At 42.2% G+C, this 26393-nt stretch overlaps 1 protein-coding gene across 3 annotated transcripts in view; it reads left to right on the forward strand.

The window, feature by feature from the left end:
- Positions 1-26393, forward strand: part of PACS1 (phosphofurin acidic cluster sorting protein 1) — a 130987-nt gene that overhangs the window by 35894 nt on the left and 68700 nt on the right. Inside the window, exon 1 of one of the 3 annotated variants that reach the window (XM_036860114.1) lies at positions 1309-1370. The exons of the other annotated variants lie outside the window; for them this stretch is intronic. The gene's annotated coding sequence lies outside the window, so the exon portion shown is untranslated. Of the gene's footprint in view, positions 1-1308; positions 1371-26393 lie in introns of those variants that run through there. 3 annotated transcript variants of the gene reach the window in all.

Raw genomic sequence — 26393 nt, forward strand, 5'->3', positions numbered from 1 at the left:
GGGGTGAGAGGTACCTCACTGATGTTGTAAAGTTGGAACGACACTGTTTGAAGACCTTTACTTTGAAAGAAAAGGTTGAATATAAGTTCTCTGTGCTTGTGGGTTTTATTTATCATTGTGTCTTCAGCGCTTTCTTTTAAGGTGTGTTTATAAAGCAACAGTAGTTACAAAATTGTATTACAGTTTTTATCTGGCTAGTTCAAAAGAAGCATACATCTCTAAGGATCAGAACCAGGATGATACAGGAAGTCAGCCGTGGGTTGTAATGGTTGCTCTAGGTTAGTGTTTTCCCATTGAGCTGGAGTCAAGCCTACGTGAAAAATGTTTTTGTCTCCCTTTTTTTTCCAACTTGAAATCCTGTTAACACACATCATTGCCGTGGAACTTTCTGTCATTGACCAGCTGTTGCTTGCTTGTTAGCACTTGAAATATTAAAAACAAACCCACAAAAACCCCTGTCTCTTCCCGTTTTCTTGCCCTGTATGTAAGAAGATGCACATACATGGATAATTCTGATGTTTAAGGAGATTTAGGAGGTTATATTTTAAGCAGATGGGTTTGAGTGTCTCAAAACCCTCATGATACAAGCGCATTTCCTCCGCTCTGCTTTCGGGCCAGCGCTGGGGTTGGGGAGCCGGCTGACGTTTGCGTGACCACCCAAGAAGGGCCCAGACTGCCTTCCGGTGAGGTTTTGACTGCTGCCTAGTTATGAAACAGTCTGAGGACACTGCTTCTGTCGTATTAACTGACCTTGTTGTTAACCTCACCTTCCCTCCCCACCTTTCTTTTTCTGGTTTCTGGTTTGCCTTTCCAATCTGTTATCACACTACAGCGTGAAGGCGTTGCAGTTGGTAGAAATTATTACATTTCTCTGGAGCTTCGAGTTGTCTTGGCTCTGAGCTTCCTTCCTCTTAGGACTTTGTGAGACAAACAGCATAGGCAGCCTGTCGTGTCTGAGGGTTTACATTCTTGTTAACCTTTTAATTTACTGTGAATAAGATGAATTAAAAATTTTTTCCCTCTATTTAAGAGTTGCCTTGGCAAGAAGCTGGAAACCCTAGAACCTTGTTGCCAAGGAGAGTGTGGCTATTTGTTGTGAATGAGTTGTCTCTTATCGTTAGCGTGCAGCTAGATACCTTCGGTGGGAAAGAGACGGAAGGCAACGCAACAAAAGCTTCAGAGGGCAGAGGGTAAAGTGAAGGGAGAGTTAATAAGCAGGAGACCTGGCCCATGGATTTTGTTCACTGACTAACCTGGAGGCATTTGACTTCTCTACCTCACCTCCCTTCTTCGCCCTCAGTCAGTAGATATTAAGTTTATTGTGGAGGCATGAAGTTGCCTTTATAAAAGGTTTCCAGTGCTACTAAGAAGTTAGTAAACCTGAAGTCTTGTGTATTATCTTGCTTAAGGATGAGAGATCCTAGTAGAACTGCCTGTGATTCCCCCGAGAGTAATAGCTCATAGGAGACAAGAGGTTTATTTACTAATTCAGAATATATTTATTGGGCATCTGTTAGCTACCAGGCATTTTGTAGGTTTTGGAAATAGAGTGGTAAACAAAATAGATAAACTTCCCTGCCCTCATGGGAACAAGGTTCTAGTTGGGAAGACATCTACTAAATAAGAGAACAGAAGTGAAATATGCATAGCGTGTTAGATAGTGACAAACGCTAAGCAGAAAAAATAAAGCAGGGAAAGGAGACAGGAAGTGTCGGGGGAGGTAGTGTGGGCTAATTATTATAACTGGTTTCCTTTTTTAAACTACACATACTATCTTATGTATTCGAAAACATTGTTCTGAGCAGGGCTCTGCTGGCTTCTCCGGACTGCCAGAGGGACCCCCGGCACAGAGAAGGTTAATGATCCAGCAGTACAGGGTCATCCACCCGACCATATGTTTATTTCTCTTTTATGCTTTATGTGATAATGATGAGGTAGACTTTTCCATGTTGATTTTCATGTTATATCTGGTAATTGTGGCTTTTCAGGTTTTCTTCAAACGATTTGAAGCCATCATTTGTTTTTTTTTGTTGTTGTTTTTTTTTAATTTATTTATTTTATTTTTATTTTTGGCTGTGTTGGGTCTTCGTTTCTGTGCGAGGGCTTTCTCTAGTTGTGGCAAGCGGGGGTCACTCTTCATCGCGGTGCGCGGGCCTCTCACTGTCGCGGCCTCTCTTGTTGCGGAGCACAGGCTCCAGACGCGCAGGCTCAGTAGTTGTGGCTCACGGGCCTAGCTGCTCCGTGGCATGTGGGATCTTCCCAGACCAGGGCTCGAACCCGTGTCCCCTGCATTAGCAGGCAGACCCTCAACCACTGCGCCACCAGGGAAGCCCCATCATTCGTTTTTGAGGCTAGTGTTATAGGACAGTAGCTTTTGCATTTGTGTTCTGCAGACCCCCAGGGTTCCCCGAGCCTTTCCGGAGACTCATTTTAAATTTATGCTTGCATCTTTTTCATGCAGATTAGTCTAAACAAGTTAGTCCGATGCCTGGCTTGAGGGAGGTATAAGTATAGAGAATAGATGGAGGGGTTGGTGCATATTTATAGGGCATAAACAATATAGATTGTTAACAGATGCAAAAAGTAGCTGAACCACTGATTTAACTCCTTAGGTGTATGTCATGGAACCACTGTCAAGACTTTGTGCTGATATCTAGTGTCTGTATAAAGATAAGAGTTTCTGAGCTTATTCCTCTTTTATTTTCCTTATCACGCTTCCCCCCACTATTTTTGAGCATCCACATCGGCTAGGAATACAGATTTAAAAACAAGCAAAAACATATACAAATGATTGATTGAATATATTATGGTAAGTGTTAGGATAGAGATAGACCCAAGTTTCAGTAAGAACACAAAAGTGGGACACCTCCCCCAAGTGGGAGTGGGGGGTGGCCCAAGAAGGCCTCCTGAATCAGTGAATCCAGAACTGAGTCAAGAAAAAGGCCGTAGCCTTGCTTTGTTGCAAACTGCTTTTCCTTTGATCACTTCTGCCTTTTACTTGTTTGTTTTAATGCAGGGTCAGCATATGCCCTCTGGCCCACTACCTGTTTTTCTATAGCCTGAAAGCTGTAGCTTTTTAAATAGTTGGGAAAAATCAAGAATAATATTTCATGGCATGTGCAAATTATATGAAATTCAAATTTTTGAGTCCAAATATTAAACTTTATTGGAACATCACCAGGCTCATTCGTGTATTGTCTGTGGCTGCTTTTTTCCCTCACTAACGAGCTTTTAATGCCCTACTGAAAGGCAGGAGGCTGTAAAAATGATGGTGGTGAAAAGGAATGCATGAAATCCTGTTATCTTCTGTTAGCTGGTTGCAAGTAATGTGCACAGGAAATGTTTGAGGCGTCTCTTGTCCTGTCTCCCACCGAAACATGATGCATCCATAGCTCAAGGCACGGTGACAGGCATTTACATATATCATTCTTGTTTTGTCTGTTATGGGGAAATTATTAATATTTCTCCAAAAAAAAAGTATCTGGTATGAGTCAAAATGATTACAGACTGTGCTTGCCTCAGAGTAGATAATCTGGGGTTCACTCCCAGTTGTGCTGTAAGCTAGCCAAAGGACTTAAGGAAAGTCCTTTACCCTCCCTACAGGTCTCTTTAAATGATAGGGTTGATTGGTGAATAAACCAGATAATCTCTAGGCACCTTTCAGCCCAGTAGAGATGACGCTGCTTGGTGGAAGGAGCATGCACGTCGGCGTCAGACAGACCTGTGTGTACATCCTGGCTCTGTCACTTCCTACCCGGGTCACCTTGAGCAATTGATGTAAACTCTCTGTGCCCTAGTTAGCTCATCCGAAAGCGGGGCTGTCAGAATGAAGTGAGCACTTGTTCTTAAAACTCCTGGCACTAATAAACGTTTAATCTGGTATAACTATGATAATTGTTGTCAGTCTGTGAACTCTCACTGTACATTATGAGACATTTAAAAAAGCAAAGATCTCCCAGCAGTTTGTTTTAATGATTTATTAATAGCCCATCAACTGTGACTTAGTACATTTGCATTTTTGCTGAACGGCTTCCGAAAAAACTGAGTTCTTTGAACCAGGACTTTCCCTAACTGATAAAATTTCTGCTCATGTTTTAACTGGAATTGGCACATAGACTGTTTATCTTGCCTTGTAAACACATTCAATGATAATTTCTATGCTTAAAGCAAATGATAGTGGGGAAAAGAGATTTCGTGTGTCATATCATCTTTCCTCTGTCTTAGCTACTTTCTTTTCTTTCCACCCATTCTCAGTAATTGATTGAGTTGTTTAATTCATAAGTTTAATTCTCCTTAGGAAGGTTAGTTTTGATGAGGCGACTTAGAAGTTCTAGTGTTTGCTTAGCATAATTTTTGATGGTTTAGAGGTAACGTAATTCTAGAGACAGTATTGGAATATCAGTCAAGACACTGCATTTTCTGTCTCTGAATAATTTTCATTTGATATTCATTTTAAAAAGTCTATTGAAAAGGGCTTCCCTGGTGGCACTGTGGTTAAGAATCTGCCTGCCAATGCAGGGAACACAGGTTCGAGCCCTGGTCCAGGATGATCCCACATGCTGAGGAGCATTTGGGCCCGTGTGCCACAACTACTGAAGCCGGCGTGCCTAGAGCCCGTGCTCCGCAACAAGAGAAGCCACCGCAATGAGAAGCCCGCACACCGCAGCGAAGAGTAACCCCCGCTTGCCGCAACTAGAGAAAAGCCCGCGTGCAGCAGCGAAGACCCAACACAGCCAAAAATAAATTAAAAAAAAAGTCTATTGAACACTAATTAAACAATCTCAATGTATGAAATATTTGTGTTTATGATTCGCTTAATGAAAAAGATATGGGATTCCTTAAATAGCCAGTTTTCCTAGTAGGATCAAGATAATTATTTGAACTACATACAGCTATATAGGATCATGTCAATGCACAGCGAGCTAGACAAGGATTAGACTGTGGTTAAGAGCACAGGCTTTGGAGTCATGTAATACAGCTGCGGTTCAGAGCCTGGCTTTGCCATTTGCTAGCTGTGTGTGATCTTACCTCCTCGTGGGAGTAATAATGCTCAGGGTGGTTGTGAAGATGAAATGAAATTATACATGTGAGGTACTTAGCGTGGTGCCTGATGTACAGTGAGTGCTTCCATCATATCCATTGTTATTGGATTATTTTAGGGATCTTTACAACGTATTGCTATCTCTGAATATCGAACTGAATCTTGCTGTCTCTCAAGCTTCGTTAATCTCTGTCTGATCTCAGACTCCAGCCATAGTGAGCTCGTGGGGTAGTTCCCCTAAAATTCCATGGCCGCTTTCTTCTCTAAAGATATACGTAATGCTCTGTCCGCCTAGGACACCCTTGTCCTCAGTTCTTTTCCTCCCAACTTCCTTGTCCTTCAGGGCTGTGTTTGGGGGATTCTCCTCCATGAAGCCTCCCCCCGACCCACTGTCTTGTGCTTCCATAGAGCCCCGTGCACACCTCTGTCCGCCTCCCGCGTTGTGTTGGAAGGGACTGTTCATTTGCAGTCTCTCAGGCCGTGAGCCTCTTAAGGGCAAGGTGTTCTGCTCAGCTTTGGAAATGCCGTGTGGCGGTGGACAAGAAGGACCTGTTCTCAGGGCATGTACATCCTGTACATTTGGGGAAGACAAATATTTAAATAATCGCGAGTACACACAGTGCTTCAGTAGAGCATTGCATGCAGTGGAGTGTAACAGGAGCTTTGGACCTTGTCTGGACACATCAAAGAAGCCTTTTTCTAAGGAAGTGATGTTTCTGTTTTGTTTTTTTTTTAATAAACTTATTTATTTATTTATTTATGGCTGCATTGGGTCTCCGTTGCTGCACGCGGGCTTTCTCTAGTTGCGGTGAGCGGGGGCTACTCTTCGTTGCGGTGCGTGGGCTTCTCATTGTAGTGGCTTCTCTTTGTTGCGGAGCGCGGGCTCTAGGCTTGCGGGCTTCAGTAGTTGTGGCATGCGGGCTCAGTAGTTGTGGCGCACGGGCTTAGTTGCTCTGTGGCATGTGGGATCTTCCCGGACCAGGGATTGAACCCATGCCGCCTGCATTGGCAGGCAGATTCTTAACCACTGAGCTACCAGGGAAGTCCCGGAAGTGATGTTTATTCAAGTTGGAACCTGGAAGATGTGTAGGAGTTAGCGAAGGGCAGAAAGGGGAGAGTTCCAGGTGGAGAAAAGTGCATGGATGGGGTGACTTTGGCCAGTTACTTAGCTTCTCTGTGCTTCAGTTTTCTCATTTGTAAAATAGGAATAGTGTGACTATTCTCAGAGGATTGTTGCACACGTAAGTACTGTATGTAAAGTCATCATCTTCTAATGAATATTTCTGAAATGAAGCACAATCAGTTCGTACAGGCCAGTTTCCAGGTCCAAGTTTATTCATTGAATTGTTAAACATATGGATTCACTTACTGTATTTTTCCTCGTAACCTTGCTCTTTACCTGTCCCAAAGCCTTTCTCATGTTTTAATGACAAGAATGGGGTATTTCGTTTTGCTTTCTTGTTTGTTTGTTTTAATTAAAGAGATCCAGTTCTGCCTTTCATTGCTGCACGCAGCTAATGGTGTGCCCAACCTTTTAGGTCAATAAGTGTCATCGGTTGGAATGCTTTTACCTTCAAGAAAAACAGAAAAGCCAACTCAGTGACGTAAACACACAGAGAGTATTTCAGATAACAAGAAGTCTGGAGGTGGGGTGACTCCAAAGCTGGTTAATTCAGCAGCTGGGGAGCCACGTTCATTTTCTTTCTTCCTGCCCTGCCATCCCCAGAACACTGGGTTGTCCTGGCTGCTCCCGTGGTCTCAGGTGGTCTGTCGCCATTCCAGGTGTCACAGATAGACACCAGAATATCCAGCTGAGGAAGAGGGGCCGTTGTTTTTCCTTGTCTGTCTCTTTATCGGTGGACTTCTGGGTTGTTTTGGCTATTATGAGTGAAGCTGCTAGAAGAAAGGAAATCAAAACCTAGGTGGGTTGATTTACCAGCTTCACACAGCCGGCTGGTTTGACACAGCAGTAGTGGCCTGCAGGGGAAAGCACCAGACCAGGAGTGAGAGTGCCTTGTTTGGGCATTACTTTGCCCTGGACTGCTAGTAATCAGGGTGTTTCCTTCTCCCGAAACACGTTTGTTAGTCACCACAGGGTTCCCAGCAGAGCACTGACTGGAAACAGACTCAGGACATGCAGCCAGGTAACCCCTGAACAAGTAAATCCCAGTGGAACCAGAAAACTGGGTCTTGCCTTCCTTAATTGGAGCCTGACTTAGAATCAGATATTGAACTGGAAAGGAAGTATTAGCCATTAGAAAAAGAATTTAAATTACTGGTCTGTCCATATTTAGAATTTCTTGCAATCATTTCCACTGTATGTAACACTGAAATCCTTTGTGGTTGTCTGCTGCAAAAATGGATCTTTGACCCGGCAGCTTTAAATGTGTTTGACACCATTGGGAATTTTGAGAATTCTTAATTTAATCTGTGCTTGTCCAGAGGTGGGGGCCAGGATGAGGGAGAGCTCGATCCTTTTGTACTGAAGGTTATGCTGTTTGTAAGCAGAGACCTGTGCTTCTGGAACTTATGTTACCAGGCAGTAGTTACTGGCATAATAAGTATCATATATTCTAACTTTTACTTCTGGAGGCAGTAAGAACCAGCCAAGCACGGAGATGAGTAGGAGGTGGCTGGCAGTGGAGGGCCCTGTAGCTATTAGTGCAGCATCGTGCTGCAGGTGGCTGAGGGTTTATCAGAGTGGGAAAAAGGGCGAGGCCCCAGTCGTCCTGCCAGTGACTCTAGCTTCCTCCGCATGGCTCAGTAACAGTGGGCCTCTCCCCTGGACTTGGGTGAGGTTGGAATGTACACTTGCTCTCCTCTTCCCCATCCCAAGTGTCCTAGGTTATCTCTTTAATTTAACTGATTCTTATTCTCCTTCGTGATAATTTAGTTCTTGTCAAGCAGGGACTTGCCCTGCCAAAGAGAGCAGGAAGGTCACTTTACCGGGCCCTCTGGTTCCTTGTGTAAACAGCATCCACAGCCCTTTCCCTCAGACACTCAGATTGTTTAGACTCACGCATCTCCCTGAAGGGAAGGAGGAGGCATTAAAGTAGAAACACATGCAACTCAGCAGGTTTCTCCGAACGACCAGTGATCTCTGATTTCTCATGGTAACCTTCCACCGATTCACTCTTCATATTTCTTCTCTGCACCTCCGTTTTCTGGTTGGTAAAATCTGGATGTCGCTGGCTCTGGAGGAAGGTTGTAAAGAGCTGATGAAGGAGGCTGGACCTCATCAGGGATAGAGAAGGGCCTTTCCTCAGCGGAGAAGCGTATGGCGGTCACTCTTGCCTGGGTGATACCTGTGTGCAGAGCCAGTGTTGAGGGTGGAGGCGAGGCCTAAGACTGCACCTCTCCTCTCAGGGAGATAAGACATGTGCAGAAGATGGACGTGGCAGCGTGTGTTCGGTGTGTGACTTCAAGTAAGTGATACGTGGATATGATGGATGGAACCATCTGAGACAGTGACTCAAAGCCTATTTTTCCTTTGTAGGAACACCACAGTCCAGAATCAATCTGTTAAAATGGGGGTCGATGTCCTATACTTTTACACTTTTCTAGATTATATGAGTCTTATAAACTATCATAAATGCTTTTCTTTTCAATTAGTTGAGGAAAAGACTATGGTTTTCAAAACGTGAGACAAAGAGAATATGGGACATGATACGTGTCTCCTGATAGAGGTCCACGATACCGCCCATAATGTAGCCTTGCCAGCTATAACAGAACCTGAATTTGTTACAACTTCTAGATCTTATTACAAATTTATAGGGAATACAAGGGACAGAAACTTGGTAAATGTTTTTTTTAGGGAAGCAGTCAGCAAATTCCAAACTGCAGGTGCTTTATAGGACAAACTAGTTTCTTCAACAAATAAATTATAAGGGGGGGGATGATGGAGGGGACACCTATAGATAAAAAGGGACTTAAGAGATGAATGAACCAATAGTAATATATGGAGCTGATTCAGACAAACATAATGAAGGAAAAAATGTGAGGCAATCTGGGAAATGCAGGTACTGATTGATTATTTCATGGTATTGAGAAGCTTATTGTTAATTATTTTAAGCATGAAAATGGTATTATGGATATGTTTTAAAAGAATATCCTTCAGAGATATGTACTGAAGTATTTACATGTGAAGAGAAATAATGTCTGGGCTTTTCTTCAAAATAATCCATGCAGGGGCGTGGGCAGGAGTAAAGATGAGACAGGATTGGTCATGCATTAAAAATCGTTGAAGCTGAGTGTTGGGTAAATCACTTTCATTATACTCTTCTACTGTGTGTGTGTGTGTGTGTGTGTGTGTGTGTGTGTGTGTGTTTTAAATTTTCCAAATATTAAGTGAACCTTTTTTTATATTAGAAAAAATATAAAGATGGGTATCTTGACAGAGGGCAATCAGTGGTTGCCTGGAGCCAGGGTGGAGGGGCGGACTGATTGCATAGGAGCATGAGGGAACTTTTGAGGTGATGGAAATGTTCTACATCTCGATTGTAGTGGTAGCTGCATTCATTTAAACTCATCAAACTGTTCATTTAAAAATGGGTGCAGGCAGGACATACTTAAAGTGATGAAAGGGAAAAACCTACAACCAAGATTACTCTACCCAGCAAGGATCTCATTCAGATTCTATGGAGAAATTAAAACCTTTACAGATAAGCAAAAGTTAAGAGAATTCAGCACCACCAAACCAGCTTTACAACAAATGCTAAAGGAACTTCTCTAGGCAGGAAGCACAAGAGAAGGAAAAGGCCTGCAATAACAAACCCAAAACAATTGAGAAAATGGTAATAGGAACATACATATCGATAATTGCCTTAAATGTAAATGGATTAATTGCTCCAACCAAAAGACACAGGCTGGCAGAATGGATACAAAAACAAGACCCGTATATACACTGTCTACAAGAGACCCACTTCATTCAGACCTAAGGACACGTACAGACTGAAAGTGAGGGGATGGAAAAAGATATTCCATGCAAATGGAAATCAAAAGAAGGCTGGAGTAGCAATTCTCATATCAGACAAAATAGACTTTAAAATAAAGACTATTAAAAGAGACAAAGAAGGACACTACATAGTGATCAAGGAATCAATCCAAGAAGAAGACATAACAATTATAAATACTTATGCACCCAACATAGGAGCACTTCAATACATAAGGCAAATGCTAATAGCCATAAAAGGGGAAACTGACAGTAACACAATCATAGTAGGGGACTTTAACACCCCACTTTCTCCAATGGACAGATCATCCAAAATGAAAATAAATAAGGAAACACAAGCTTTAAATGACACATTAAACAAGATGGACTTAATTGGTATTTATAGGACATTCCATCCGAAAACAACAGAATACACTTTTTTCTCAAGTGCTCATGGAACATTCTCCAAGATAGACCATATCTTGGGTCACAAATCAAGCCTTGGTAAATTTAAGAAAATTGAAGTCGTATCAAGTATCTTTTCCGACCACAATGCTATGAGACTAGATATCAATTACAGGAAAAAAAACTGTAAAAAATACAAACACTTGGAGGCTAAACAATACGCTACTAAATAACCAAGAGATCACTGAAGAAATCAAAGAGGAAGGCAAAAAATACCTAGAAACAAATGACAATGAAAACACGATGACCCAAAACCTATGGGATGCAGCAAAAGCAGTTCTAAGAGGGAAGTTTATAGCAATACAATCCTACCTCAAGAAACAAGAAAAATCTCAAACAACCTAAACTTACACCTAAAGCAGTTAGAGAAAGAAGAACAAAAAACCCCCAAAGTTAGCAGAAGGAAAGAAATCATAAAGATCAAATCAGAAATAAATGAAAAAGAAATGAAGGAAGCAGTAGCAAAGATCAATAAAACTAAAAGCTGGTTCTTTGGGGGTTTTTTGTTCTTCTTTCTCTAACTGCTATATACAAGGAGCTCATGCAACTCAATATCAGAAAAACAAACAACCCAATCCAAAAATGGGCAGAAGACCTAGGTAGACATTTCTCCAAAGAAGATATACAGATTGCCAACAAACACATGAAAAGATGCTCAACATCACTAATCATTAGAGAAATGCAAATCAAAACTACAATGAGATATCACCTCACACCAGTCAGAATGGCCATCATCAAAAAATCTACAAACAATAAATGCTGGAGAGGGTGTGGAGAAAAGGGAACCCTCTTGCACTGTTGGTGGGAATGTAAATTGATACAGCCACTATGGAGAACAGTATGGAGGTTCCTTAAAAAACTAAAAATAGAACTACCATCTGACCCAGCAATCCTACTACTGGACATGTACCCTGAGAAAACCATAATTCAAAAAACGACATGTACCACAATGTTCATTGCAGCACTGTTTACAATAGCCAGGACATGGAAGCAACCTAAGTATCCATCGATGATGAATAGATAAAGATGTGGCACATATATACAATGGAATATTACTCAGCCATAAAAAGAAACGAAATTGAGTTATTTGTAGTGAGGTGGATGGACCTAGAGTTTGTCATACAGAGTGAAGTAAGTCAGAAAGAGAAAAACAAATGCCGTATGCTAACACATATATATGGAATCTAAAAAAAAAAAAAAAAATTATGAAGAACCTAGGGGTGGGACAGGAATAAAGATGCAGACATAGAGAATGAACTTGAGGACACGGGGAGGGGGAAGGGTAAGCTGGGATGAAGTGAGAGAGTGGCAGGGACTTATATACACTACCAAATGTAAAATAGATAGCTAGTGGGAAGCAGCCGCATAGCACAAGGAGATCAGCTCTGTGCTTTGTGACCACCTAGAGGGGTGGGGTAAGGGAGGGTGGGAGGGAGACGCAAGAGGGAGGAGATATGAGGATATATGTATATGTATAGCTGATTCACTTTCTTATAAAGCAGAAACTAACACACCATTGTAAAGCAATTATACTCCAATAAAGATGTTAAAAAAAATTTAAAAAGCATAAAAAGGTGCTCTGAAAAAAAAAAAAATGGTTGTGTTTTGGGAATTTCCTGGTGGTCCAGTGGTTAGGACTCAGCACTTCCACTGCAGGGGGCCTGGGTTCGATCCCTGGTTGGGGAACTAAGATTTCACAAGCGTGGCCAAAAATAAATAAATAAAAATAAATAAAATGGGTGCATTTTATTGTATATAAATTATACTGTAATCAAGCTGACTTAAAAATCAATTAAAAATGAATAAGGGGCTTCCCTGGTGGCGCAGTGGTTGAGAATCTGCCTGCCAATGCAGGGGACACGGGTTCGAGCCCTGGTCTGGGAAGATCCCACATGCCACGGAGCAACTGGGCCCGTGAGCCACAATTACTGAGCCTGCGCGTCTGGAGCCTGTGCTCCGCAACAAGAGAGGCCGCGATGGTGAGAGGCCCGCGCACCGCGATGAAGAGTGGTCCCCACTTGCCGCAACTAGAGAAAGCCCTCACACAGAAACGAAGACTCAACACAGTCATAAATAAATAAATAAAAGAACGTGAATTTCTTTAAAAAAAAAAAAAATGAATAAGAAGGGTTTTCCCGTTTTGTACATATAGGGTCAAATGGTCATTTCAGAGGTTAATGCTACCTAGCACTGCCAGGAACAGGAATCATCCGACTTGTGCTGCATCTCTTTTTTTCCCCCACTTAAAATGAACTTTTATCATTTGCATTTCTGATTTTGCTGTAGCATCTCTGAGTTTCCTTGCAGCCATAAAGTCGACTTGAATTCTGTGATATGTTTGTTCATGTGTCTGTCATCCAAATGGACATGCCTTTTGATGCTAGAATAAATGATGCTGGGAGGGACATCTAGCCATAGCCAGTGAGCATTAATTGAACATTCATTTAGCTACGTTATAACAGTCAAGAAGGTTCAGTTGAGTTCTAATTTTGGTTTATTTTTCATCCAGTCTACCAAGCAACAAAGCGGTCGGCCAGTCAGCATTGACTGAGTGTATTCTTTGCAGCAGCCACTGTGCTGAGTCCTGGGTTTATGAGGGTGAATGCGATCTAACGCTCAGGGTGGGAAGCTCGTCGTGATGCATGTAGTTGCAGCGGTGTGATGAATGCCATGATGATAAAGGTGGGTGCAGGATACAGCGGGGCTCCGTTTGCACTGTGCCCTGGTGCCTGCCCTCCTCCCTGCCAGCTCCCTTAATCGCCTGTTAAGTCAGATGAGTCAACTGACACAATGTCAGGCAGTTTGGGAAAGACAGTTGGAACAGATGAACATTCCTTTTGCCCTGTAAAATTTGTTGTTTTTCCTTTTAGATCTCAAGTGCAGAGCTGAATTTATCATACGACATTGTACTGACATTGCAAGACCACTCTCATGTTATTATTTCTCATTATTGTCATTTTCCATCTCTTCTCCCATTCCCGTTAACTTCTTCTATAATGTGTTGAGCATTTATCCTTGGATATGTTTGTATCCTTGTATGATTTGTTTTGCAAATTTATATTAAATAATATTATGTCATATTTCTCATTTTGATCCTTTTTTCATTTAAAACTACATTTTTAAGTTCTGTCCATGTTGTTGCGTTTCTATATTGCGTTTAGCTCCTTTATTGTATTTTATCACTAGCATCTACTGCATATTATTTATTTCCCCTAGTGATGGACGCCTAATTTGTTCTCCAGCTCCCTGCACCACAAACAAGTGTTCTGATGGAAATCCTCACATGTTTCTTCTTAGGGACTTGAGCAAGAGTTTCTCCAGCTAAATACCAACAAGTCTAATTATTAGGTCCCAGAGTATACTCACATTTAATTTCACTAAGTGTGGCATGACTGCTCTCATTATATTCCCACCACAAAGTGCAGCACGCAGTATCTGACTTTCAGACTTTTGTCAGTTTGGCGAACGTAGCGTGTTATTTTAATTCCTGTTTCTCTGATTGCTAGTGAAACGGAGAATCTCTGTGTATACTAGTCTTTGGATTTTCCTTTTATGGATGACCTGGTCATATCCTTTTCCCAGTTTTCCAGTGAAGTTCCATATATGGTCTAGATATTAATCCTAAATCAGTTATAAATGTTGCAGCTGTCATCTCCTGGCCTTACCCATCTGTTAACTTTGCTCATAGTGTCCTTTATTCAGCAGAAAACTTACATTTTATGTTTTATTTTATTTTATTATTATTATTTTTGGCCGTGCCTCGCGGCTTACGGGATCTTAGTTCCCTGACCAGGGATTGAACCCGGGCCCCCTGCAGTGGAAGCGCCGAGTCCTAACCACTGGACCGCCAGGGAATTCCTGAGAAATCCTATGTTTTAGTATGTCATTTCCTTTGGTTTTTCCAAGTATAAAGATTTGTGCTTTTTGATATCTTAAGAAATCTTTTCCCATCCTCAGGTCACTAAGAAATTACCCTATATTTTCTTCTAATTAGAAGAAACACATTAGGTTTACATGTGTCTCTTAAATTTGCATCTTCAGTTTGACTGTTGCATCTCTAAATTTGTATACCCACTGCCTACCTCATAGATCCATCTGAATATCTAATAGATATCTCAGACTTAACATTGCTAAAACAGATCTCTTTATTTTATCCCTTTCCCATTAAAAAAAAAAATCTCTCCCAGTCTTTATTCATCTAAGTAAAAGGGCACCACCATCCACCCTTTTGCTTAAGCCAGCGACCTAGGAGGCCTCTTTGCTTCTTTCCTTTTTCATGTTCCCCCACAGCCAATCCATCAGCAAGTCCTAAACATTCTAACTCCAGAATAGAGCACAAATCTGTCGCTGTCTTTTCAGCTCCACCCACTGCTGCCCTAAACCACATCGCCATCATCTGTCCTCTGGAGGCTGGCGGTGGCCTTCCCGCCGGCCTCCCTGCTTTCAGTGTAGCCTCCCCGCAGTTCATCAGCAGCCAGAGGAACCTTTCACAAACACCAGTCAGAGGGTGTCACTTCGCTGCTTAGAAAAACCTCTGATCGTTTCCAATCACAGAATAAAATGCAAACTCTGTTTACCTTAGCCTTAGGACCAACACGACCTATCCTTGTGCATCCATCTAACCCCACCTCTTGTTCTGCTCCAGCCAAACAGGTCTATTTTTTGTTGCATACTGAGCCTGTTTCTTCCTCGGGGCATTTGCGTGTGACCTGGAATGTTCTGCCGCTAGCTATTTGCGTGGCTGGTTCTTGTCTTTCAGTTCTCAGCTTTATGTTACCCCCTCAGTGTAGCCTTTCTTAACCACTCAGTCTGAATCAGGACCCTTGCCCCACTCTCCTGTCTGTGTCATGTTTTTGGTAGTCATTGTTACTCTCCCATGTCGTGTTATTTGTCTGTTGTATATATTCATTGCATCACTACCTCACCCTGCTTTTCAGCTAGCTTTACAAGAGTAGGGCACCGAGTCTCTCCTTCACGGTTGTATTGGTATTTGCAGCTGTGCTGTAGATATGGTGGCAGTTAGGACATCTGTTTTGAATGAATGAATAGGCTTTCGAGGCAGCGTCTCTTGCAAAGTCGTAAATGGCCCGTGCGCTTCCGGCTGGAGGAGTTGCTCTTTGCTTCTCAGTGAGAGGAAGGCAGCTGTCATTTTAGAGCCTTCGATGAGGATCTGGCTCTACCACTTACTGGTTTTGAGGCCTTGGGCGAGTCACTTGTCTTCCCTAGGTGTGTTCAGTCATTTATAGAATGGAGATAACACATATCTTATTGGTGTTTGGTGAGGAATAAATGAAATTACATGAGAACACCTAGCAGGCACCTGGCAGTGTGTGCCCCCTACCCTCTGTCTCAAAGCAAAGCTGCCTTCCTGAATTCTGAAAGCTCATTCCCTTCTCTGGGGCAGCTCCTAAACACCAAGCGTCTGATGTAAAAACGATATTTCTAAGGAATTCCCTGGCGGTCCGGTGGTTAAGATTCTGGGCTTTCACTGCCAAGGGCCCAGGTTCAATCCCTGGTCGGGGAACTAAAAGGAAAAAAAAAAGAAAAAGATATTTCTAACATGTAGTTATGTTATATAACTTTTAAGCCAATATCATTAAAATTGCACAGATGAATAATTATTCCTATTCTACTGCGGGAGCAGGGCAAAGCAGTCAGTACCCAGGGACATCACCTAAAGACAATTTGGGGGCACTCCGTGTAGTCTAAACTACTACACCAGCTTTTGCCCTTTCTGTCCGTTTTCTATGTTCTCCACTTTTACACTCTCTTCTCTCCTCTCTGCATGGACCCTCAGCCTTCTTTCCTCTCGGCCTCTTCTTTGGCTTCTCTCGTGGCTGCTGGAGGCCTCACTGTTGACTGACTCTTATGGTTAAGGATGCTGTCAACCCCAGTACAGATCATCGGAACAGCCAGTATGTCTCATGGTTTATAATATAAAGTAATATAGGTCGAGAGACGTCTTGGAAAGATTTTGCCTGCCAGCAGGTTTGAGGGATGAGGACCACACAAAGTAGCTTCTGAAGGAACAGATTTGCTTATATGTGTTATCCAGGCTCAGATATTTAGCAGACCTCTTTGTTAAATGTATCTTAAAGCAATACTTTCTGCCTTTTTAAAAAAAAATTGTGAATCTCTGGCATCTAATGGAAAAAAAAAAAACTGGACCAAACAGGTATACCAGTAATCTTTGTCCTGGTTAAGTGTGATACCGAGTGAGACATTTAACTTCCTAGTTTTTCAGCCGCCTGTGAAATATACCCCATGTTTATTCACCTTTCTCAGAGATATGAAAAGCTAGCTTTAACATATCCGTGAAACATATCTATCCTTGAGGTCACTGCTCCAGGCCTCTCACCCCTGCCGCCGCCTGAAATCCCTATTCGCTTAATTCCCCTGCACCGCAGCCTGGGTCCGAGGGGCCTCAGCACGCTGTGTGCTGCCCCGGGATGGTTCAGGGTTCAGAGTATCAGGAGCTCCTTGAAGAAATTTCTCCAGCTTTCCCTGGCATTCCTTCCTTCTGGATACCAAATGACACTCTCATTGCCCTTTCTGATTTGGATAAGCAAATACAGAAACAGATGGCAGATAACTGGTTTTGTTTGTTTAAATTTTTTTCTCGATTACCTGGCTATGAAAGCATTTCTAAAGCTTGATAGATTAGTATAGCTTTCCAGTTTGGGAATATGCTACAACTATCGGAAGTCCTGTTAGAGATGTCTCCCTGCCACCTGGAGCGGCTGAGTTGTCCTGGCTGATGGCGCCCCCTGATGGCCGGTAGAGAAACTCGGCCACGGTGTCATCTTCCTCTTTTCCCACCTTCGCGGGGGATTCTCTCCCTACCCCTATACACACTTTTATTCTATCTTGCATTTTAGATAATTATGCTTCAGATAAGCCTTCTTGCCTCTTCTTTGGGCTTCTTATTTACTGCTCTCTTACCTCAAAAGCATCTTATTTCTTGTCCTCACTCATTCTTTTCATTATACTTTTTTTTTTTTGCATACTTTAATTTCAGAACAAAATGAACAAAAAGCTATGATACACAGCATTCAACCCTCATGTCAAAGGTGGAAAGGGATAGGGCTTGAGGCCCTTGTATCCTGCCTTAGACAGAAGGACAGAAATAAAACCACTAGCCGTCAGCAGAGGGAACCAGGTGGGCCAGGACTACTGGGCCTGCTTCTCAGGGAGCCGTGGGGATCTTTTCATTATACTTTTGAACTAAAAACTTTCCCCCATCACGGCTAAAAAGCACTCAGTGGCATGTCCTTATTAAGGCAAAAAGCAGCACCAGATTTTGAAGTGAAATTAGATGCCACAGTAAATAAAGACTCACTGTTGCCAACTTCTGGAGCTCTTGAGAGATACATTAGGAGCTCCCTTCAGAACCTTAACAGATTTTTGTTCCCCGTCTCAGCCTTCTTCAACTAAATTTGCTTTGTCTTAAGTATTAGAATTCAAAGTAAATAAAACAGTTCTTCCATTTTATTTTACCTTATAAACTGCTAGTATTCCAGTGGTATTTTCTACTTGGAAAAAGGGCCGATGCTCAATATCTCAGGTACTTTGTGGGTTCACCGTGCATGCACTGACAGGCTGGCCGAGGGACCCGCCTCCTCTTAGCTTTCCTCCTCTCCAGCTCTCCACATTTTTAGTGCCGTTTCAGATTCTACCCAATTGACTTGCAAAACTCACTGCTGGTTTATATCCTGTTTGTAAGCTGAATTTTTCTATCATATTTGTTTGTGCTTTTTAGCTCATAATCAGACTATAGTGAAAGTGACCTTGACGTCGACGTATCTCTCATGGGTTATGGGTTACGGGTTTTATACGACAAAGAACCACACTTGTGAGACCTCATACTTAACTCTCCAACCCTAATTCACTCTCTTTTAAAACCCTTCTTTTGCTTTTAGTAATGAAGGAGCAGGAGCAATGAATGAAGAAGGCTTGCCCAACCCCCCACCATAAAAAAACCTCAGAATACTCCTGAGTACCGGAGTCATGAGTCAACAAATCATTTATACCCTCCCCGCTGTCCCCCTGCCCCCAGAGAACATTGTACTTATAATGAAGAGTTACAAGTGATAAGCACCATGGTTTCCAATCTTTTTGGAGTTGTGAGAGCCTAACGTTATTTGATTTTGTGCTGTTAAGTTTTCCAGAGGTGATGTAATCTTTGGGATAGAATTGCATAATTTCAGAGTTTGACGGAACCTCAGAGATCATGTTGCTTAGTTTCCCATCTTACGTGGTCCTCCCTTCCAAAAATTTCCTAAAATTTGGCCAGTTAGCCTTGGCCTAATTCTTAGAAAGTTCTTCGGTATGTTCAGCTGACATTTTAACTCATGGGAATTTCCACCATCAATCCCGATTCAGCCATTTATAGCAACACATGACTCAGTGTTTTCACTCTTCCACAAGAATGCCCTTTAGCTATTGGAGGACAGCTCTCAGCCTCCTTAGTCTCTCCAGGCTGAGCTTTCTCTTTGGCGTATTGGGCTTTTTTCTTGATGATTTTGGGAGTCTTTGTACATTAAAGAAAATAGCCCTATGTCTTTGATATGAGTTGTAAAATTTCCCCTACCTGTTGTCATTTTTCTTCAGGTTTTGTTTACAGTGGTGTTTACCTTGCAGATTTTTTTTCTTAATGTAATAAAATGTATCAGCTTTTTAAAAACAGCCCCTGGATTTTATATCCTTCGGATTTTGTTCGTGCTTAGAAAGACCTCACCTACTTTGAGGTTATTTTAAAAATATTTTTCTCATGTTTTCTTCTCATACTTTAATGGATTTGTTTTTATGTTTAAATCTTTGATCCTTCTGGAATTTATTTTGATATAAGATGTGAGTTAGAGGTTCAAATTTATTTATTTTTCAAGTTAGCCACCCAGTTACTCCAATACCATTTATTAAATGATTCATTTTTCTCCCACTGATTTGAAATGCCATTGTATTAAATTCACAATATACTTTTGGACTTATTCCCAGGATTTTTCGTATGTTTTGCTGCCAGGCAAACCATCACACATCTTATACCTTCGTTATTAAAATTTTTAGCTGAAATGTCAAACTTTTTATATATTTATTATAGTTCAGAGTTCAGCTTGTCATCTGGCCTGTCAAGATGGCCTGATTCTTACTTCTTGCAGTAGCAGCCTCTTGCTTAGTGCCCCCTGCAGGTTAATAAGCTTCTCTTTTCTGTCATTATCCAGGCCGTTGATTAAAAGAGTGACAAAAATATTGGTCAGTGTACGGCTGTCCTTTGAACTTCAGTGGAAAGCCACTGCTCATTTTCCTATATCAGAGATGCAACATGATGTGTTAGAAAGAGCTTAGGATTTTACTATCTGTTGCAAGACTTTATTTGGGCATCCCTTATTTTCATTGTTTCTCAAACTTTAATATGCGTAGGAATAACCTGATAATCTTGATAATCTGCAGATTCTAATTCAGTAGGTCTGGAGTTGGGCCAAGATTCTGTATTTCTAACAAGGCTCCAGACCGTGCTGGTGCTGCTGGGCCACAGACTCACCCTATACAGGACGGAGGACAGGGGGAGTCCAGCGAGATGCCCTGGATGCCCCAGTTAAGGAGGCACTTACTCTCAGGTTTGCTCAGGTGGCAATCTTGCACTTGGGTAAACCTGAGAGTAAGTACTTCCTTAAATTTTGTGCCCTAGGTGCCTTCTAATCCCAGCCCTGATGCCATGTTTCTTAGAATTGTTAGAGTCACTACTGATGAACTAAAAGGACTCCTGAGAGGTGAGACCTTGCTATCTTCCTTTGCAAACAAGTTCCCCCGGTGATTCCCAGGTGCACCAACGTTTGAGAAGCACTGAAACAGACATTTAGAAGTTCCGACTTCTAGGATTAATTTCTTAAATAAATCCCGTTGTGACACTAATGCTTACAACCTGAGAACATCATGGAACCATTTGCCCTTAGCATGTCTGATGTGCTGAGCCCCAAATACTGACAGTGGTTGCTCAGGTGGTGCCAAACCACAGATGAAAAAAGCCTCCTTGAATTTGACGAAACCAACCTTCACCTCTGTATTGATGACTCTTGTAACATGAGCTCAAAATCAAGCTCTTATATGGTATTAAAAGCTTAATTGAAAATGTGCTATCGGCCGGTGTATCTCAAACGTTAATGTGTATACAGATCTCCTGGATGTCTTGTTAAAATGCAGATTCGGATCTAGTGGGTCTGGGGTAGGGCCTGGGATTCTGCATTTTAACAGGCTCTGAAGTGATGCCGAAGCTTCTAAGCTACAGCTACAGAACACGAAAACAGGGAGAATTTTGACTGACCTCTAGTTAAGTTCTTAACTTCTTTCTAAAGTATGAGAGGGTTTTGGTTAGGAATGTCTGGAGAAGTTCTTCATGGATTTTACTTCAGGAAACAAGGAAAGAAGCTTAAATTGTTTCCCCTTTCTTGCTGTTATAAACAATGCTGCAAAGAATACGTTCATCACATTCATTATTTTATGTACATTATACATATTGTTGTCTGTTATGCAGCAATGTTATTCCATTTTATAAAGCCTTGAAATGTATTTATCTTGAACTTTTTATATATTTAATGCAATATTATTTTTATACCTTTCAGTTCTCTTTTGGTGGATTTGGAAAGTATTTTCTCATCCCTAATGTTATTAACACTGTGTGTGTGTGTATACATATAAAACACTGTATACGTATACATGTATATATGTGTGTGTGCATATATATATATATAGAGAGAGAGAGAGAGAGAGAGAGAGATTGTTTTTCTGTAACCCAGGTAGAATGTGCTCATCTCTTACGAATCAGCATCTTATGAAAAAAGAGGAAGTGGATAATCTCTGTCAGATGTAAACCTGACGCTTTCTATAATTCAGAGCTGTTAGTTTAAACCAGATGGGAATGGAACTCATGAAGAGAAAGAGCAGGGCAAGTTTCGAGTCAGCTGCCGTCTAACACTGCTTATCCTGTTAGAACAGCCTTGAGACTGCGTTGATCTGAATGATGTCCAGGGTTTTTACATTCTGTCCCCTTACATGTTAGCCACCTTCACTGGAAAAACCCCAAATCCGTAAATGGTATTTGTATCTGGAATGCCATCACTGAGAAAACAGAATGACTCACAAACCAAAGTTTAGCCTACATTGACTCCAGCTGTATGGCTTGACTAGAAATTCTGTTATTTATAGGTGGGTCAGGTCATTCTATCCAGTAAAGACCGTACGAGAGGGACTTTCCTGGTGGCGCAGTGGATAAGACTCCATGCTCCCAATGCAGGGGGCCCGGGTTCGATCCCTGGTCAGGGACCTAGATCCCACATGCATGCTGCAACTAAGAGTTAGCATGCGACAACTAAGGAGCCTGCGAGCCGCAACTAAGGAGCCCGCCTGCTGCAATTAAGACCCGGCGCAACCAAATAAATAAGTAAATTTTTTTTTTTTACTTTTTTTTAAAGAATTTCACTTTATTTATTTATTTATTTTTTGGCTGTGTTGGGTCTTCGTTTCTGTGCGAGGGCTTTCTCTAGTTGCGGCAAGCGGGGGCTACTCTTCATCGCGGTGCGCGGGCCTCTCACTATCGCAGCCTCTCGTTGCGGAGCACAGGCTCCAGACGCGCAAGCTCAGTAGTTGTGGCACACGGGCTTAGTTGCTCCGCGGCATGTGGGATCTTCCCAGACCAGGGCTCGAACCCGTGTCCCCTGCATCGGCAGGCAGATTCTCAACCACTGCGCCACCAGGGAAGCCCCTTTTTTTTTTAAAGACCATATGAGAGGCTGTTCTTCCTGATGCAGCTTTTTAAACTGCAGTCAGGTGGTTCTGTTAATGAAAATGCCGAACAAAAGGAGTGATTTCCCTCCCGAGCAGTATTAGATTATGGTGTTGTCAAGAGTCTTGCAGTTGAATTACCTTCTTGTAATCCACCCCACCTTATCAGTTAACTCCGGTTGTAATGGACTGCTGACTTCCGGGACGCCGTGTGGATTACGTAAAACCTCTTGCTGTCTGGAGGAGCCACGATCTGCAGCACTTCCACCTTCCTCGGGGGGCGTATTCCTCACTCCCACGCTGGTGAGGCTAGCATCCGGGAGCAGCCGCTGAGCGTGACGGGCAGCGGGCGTGTGGTCATCTCACCGCCGATGCCCTCACTGTGTGTCCTCAGCTGGATTGGATCTGGTCAGGCCAGTGACTGCTCTTCTCTCTTGCGTCGGCCTGTCACGTGGTACCACCAACCCAAGGGAAGCAGTGAGTGAGAAATTCCCTTTGCCGTTATGTTTGCCCTGATTTAACATATAATGCTCAGTCTGGGAAGCCATGTACTGCTGAAGACTTTTGTGAGGAAAAAGCATTTTAAGAAGTTTCAAAAGCCATTTGCAGTTACTTGAGGGTGGGTCATGTGGAATAAATGCTCTTTCACAAACTCACAGTGTCAATGTAGCAACAATACTGAAGAATGCTTTAGTTTTGGGAGGCGTGTAACTGTAGAACTAAGAATCAGAAATTCTTGAACTTTGATTCCTGTCTGCCTCTGACTGATAACTGACTATATTTAGCTTTTTCTTTTTTTTAATGTATTCAACTGTTCCTTTTTTATTTTTTTAAATTTTATTTATTTATTTATTTTTAAATATTTTATTTATTTATTTATTTTTGGCTGTGTTGGGTCTTCGTTTCTGTGCGAGGGCTTTCTCTAGTTGTGGCAAGCGGGGGCCACTCTTCATCGCGGTGCGCGGGCCTCTCACTATCGCGGCGTCTCTTGTTGCGGAGCACAGGCTCCAGTCGCGCAGGCTCAGTAGTTGTGGCTCACGGGCCCAGTTGCTCCGCGGCATGTGGGCTCTTCCCAGACCAGGGCTCGAACCCGTGTCCCCTGCATTAGCAGGCAGATTCTCAACCACTGCACCACCAGGGAAGCCCTGTTCCTTTTTTATTAATTAAGTTATTTATTTGGCCGCGCCCTGCAGTATGTGGGATCTTAGTTCCCTGACCAGGGGTCGAACCCGCACCCCCTGCATTGGAAGCACGGAGTCAACCACTGGACTGCCAGGGAAGTCCCTATTTAGTCTTTTCTTGAGTTGGGTTCTAAGGAAAAGAACAGACAGGCAAACAGATAGTAACAATAATACCTGTTTGCTAAATGACCAGATCAAGCCGTGTGATAGTCTGCAGTTTCAGTAGGGTAAGGTACAGCAATAGGAGCCGTTTCTATTACAAAAAGAAACTGTATCACATTGAGGAAGGAAACAAGGTTTATTAGAGTGAGGGAAAATAAATCCCAGGTTTGTTACTGGTACAAATAAACACAGAAGGCTATCAGGGCAGTCTGCCTTCACTAGAGATCTGGTAACCAGCTCTCAGGAGCCGGGTGACTTGAGATGCCAGCCAATAGAGAGCATGTGTGACTTACGGGGAAGGAGAACAAAAAGTAGCCAAGCAACTTTCTTCCATAAAAGAGTCAATCAAGGTGAAACCTGCTCCTGGTACCTAGATAAGATTTGAGGGAAACACAGGCATTTGGTTTACTTTTAGACCAGGCAGAGTTGTAGAGCCATCTTTAAAAACGTAATATTTTGCTCCCTCTTTGTAATAGCGTAGGAAGACAGCTGGGCATGAAGGATGCTCACTTTCCTTTATGATCCCGTATTTGACTTATAATGTGGTGTTATGTCATGTGGCCGAGTGGTACACTGAAGATGAAAGAAGGTTTAAAAGTAGCTGAGGACAGAGGCAGGACTTTGGTAAGTGGAGTGAGGAAGTCTGCAAATCTCTCCTCGAAAAACAATGATAAACTGGACAAAGTTGTCAAAAACAACCATTTCAGGTCTGAGGAAAGAGCACACATGCCAACAGCAAATTGAGAAGCATTTGTCCATAAGAAACTGCTGAACTTCAGATAAGGACATTGGGAGTTTTTGATGTTCTTAGCCTGGGACTACTCCCTGCCACCCCAAACCCATTAATGTAGTAATTCCATCATGGGGGGGTGTTGGGCAGACTGTAAAAGCTAGCAACTGGCTGCCAGAGGAAACGCACTTGATTTGGAGCAGAAGGTGAAAAGCCCACGCCCACTGGCATTGTCAGTAAAAGTTATGATCTCGGTGGCAAGCAAACAGGCAGCTCTGGTAGCCTAACTAGCTGCCCCACTTGGGTCGAACAACAGACTGTGGACTAGCCAGAACCTTAGCAGAGGTCCTAGAAATGACAGCCACAGACAGGCTTGAAAAACTCTCCACACGTTCCTGACCGACTGGAAGCCGTGCACACGTGTAAGACTAGACGGGTCCCAAGCTGACCACACAGCCCTGGTCGGCTGGGCAGCTGAATGGATGTACAGAGGAGATGCAGGAGGCCCCGGGAGAAAGTCACAGTTGGGGCAGACCTGAACTGTGTGTTCTTAACCCTACACAAATCAACGTGCAGAGGTTGGAAGTCTCGCTGGCTCCAGATGTGTGAGCACGACCTTTAACCAATCATTGGCTGATCACTAAACCGTGTAGACACAGGGGCAACCCCTAGGAAGTCAGGTCTAAAAACAGAAACAAGAATTGAAAGAAAAGAAAGCACCTGAGTAGAAACATCATGGCTGCACATCACGGAGGAGACAGATTCTGCAGATTTAGTCCAGGAAAATTACTCACATGGAAGGGTGTCCACTTAATCGATGTAAGTTGTAAAATACGAACAACAGGATTTGGTTAAAAAGAGAGAGCAAAAGAAGTACAGAAGTATATGCTCAAAGGTTGGTGGACACACATACACACATTTTTTTTTTTCCCTTGGATTTTTAACAGTGATCCTCCTTGGAGGTTTATAGGGATGTTTCTTTCACTTTGCTATATATTTCCAAAATAAACTAAATATTTTTTCTGCAGTGTATCGGTAATACTTCGTAAACATACACGCACAGACAGAAGTAACTCATAGCATAACACTAACTGTGATTTGGAGTTGTGAGATTTACTAAATCAGGTACTTAGTCTATAAGCAGCACTTAACTGTCTACCTCCCTTCCACCTCCTGTGTTTCTCCTCTTCTGTTTTTGTTTTTTTTCTTTACATGTCTATTTAGTACATCATAAAAATCTTTGGGAGCAAAACTGATCTTATTCACATTATTCACTTTTGTTCCATCCCATTTCTCTGTTCCTATTATATTTATGCATTGCTTATAGCAGACCATCTGTAAATATTTACACTTTGAGACATATAAAATCTCATTATCCCATACAGCAGTTGGAATCCAGTACAGTAACTGTTGAACAGTTATTCAGCCCACATTCTTTCTCCTCCCCCCAATATAACCATTGAGACTATCAAAACAAAGCAAAACAAAACCAAAACAAAGAAGAGCTTTATTTTTCCCATGTCCTTCATTTGCTAAATGTAGAACAGACTGAGTTGTGGTGACTCCTAGGCAGGAAAAGATTCATTTTCTAGAATCAGAATTCTAGTTGCTAGCTTCTTTAATTTGGGCCCTGGGCTTTTCTTTTTCTTTCTTTCTTTTTTTTTTTTTTTCACTTTATGTTTCCTCTTCATTAAAATAGGAAGAACAGCCCCAAGCCTTTTCTGCCTTTGACTTTATTGCATGCAACATGTGGACTGCTTGACTTAAATTTTCTAAAGACAATTAGGTCTTTACCGGTGAGATTGTTGTTCATTATTTTAAAACTTTTATTACTTATACATATTTTGTATAGCGCTATGCTTTTTAAAGGTAAGGTGTTATTTTAAAAAATCTAAAAAGTGTACTGAGTTGTAAATTATTCTCAGTTGGATTAGGAAATTTCCAGTAGAGGGGGTAGAGTGAAGCGGTTGCTCAAGCCCTCCCACAGATAATAATTAGAAAATCTGGACAAAATAAAAGAAACTACTAAAAGCACCCAAAAGCAGACAGATGCTGGAGGAGAAAAAATTGTAATTGGAAGGAGCAAGACTTGCAAGTTTGTGGGGTTTT

Source organism: Balaenoptera musculus, chromosome 8 (assembly GCF_009873245.2).
Source record: "Balaenoptera musculus isolate JJ_BM4_2016_0621 chromosome 8, mBalMus1.pri.v3, whole genome shotgun sequence".
NCBI lineage: Eukaryota > Metazoa > Chordata > Mammalia > Artiodactyla > Balaenopteridae > Balaenoptera > Balaenoptera musculus.